This window comes from Hipposideros armiger, unplaced genomic scaffold (genome assembly GCF_001890085.2).
Source record: "Hipposideros armiger isolate ML-2016 unplaced genomic scaffold, ASM189008v1 scaffold_1345, whole genome shotgun sequence".
Taxonomy (NCBI): domain Eukaryota; kingdom Metazoa; phylum Chordata; class Mammalia; order Chiroptera; family Hipposideridae; genus Hipposideros; species Hipposideros armiger.
The window spans coordinates 191,207-191,469 of NW_017732695.1; positions in this window are offsets into that span (position 1 = coordinate 191,207).

The window sequence follows — 263 nt, forward strand, 5'->3', positions numbered from 1 at the left end:
AAAAAAAAAAAGGGGGGGTGGTTATATTTCTGACATCTTTGACTTAGCCATAACAGGTATTTCCAAGCTAATTAATGGAAAAAGAGAATTAAAATATATACCATTTAATCAAGTTGAATCTGGGTCAGGATTGATTTTATTATTTTGATTCCCCCCATCTCCAATCTTGCTTTTCAATTTATGCTTTATTGTTAAAATAAAAAATCCAACGTGACTAGGAACTTAGCAATTCCACCTGGATGCAGTGTCTAATTGAAACCTGA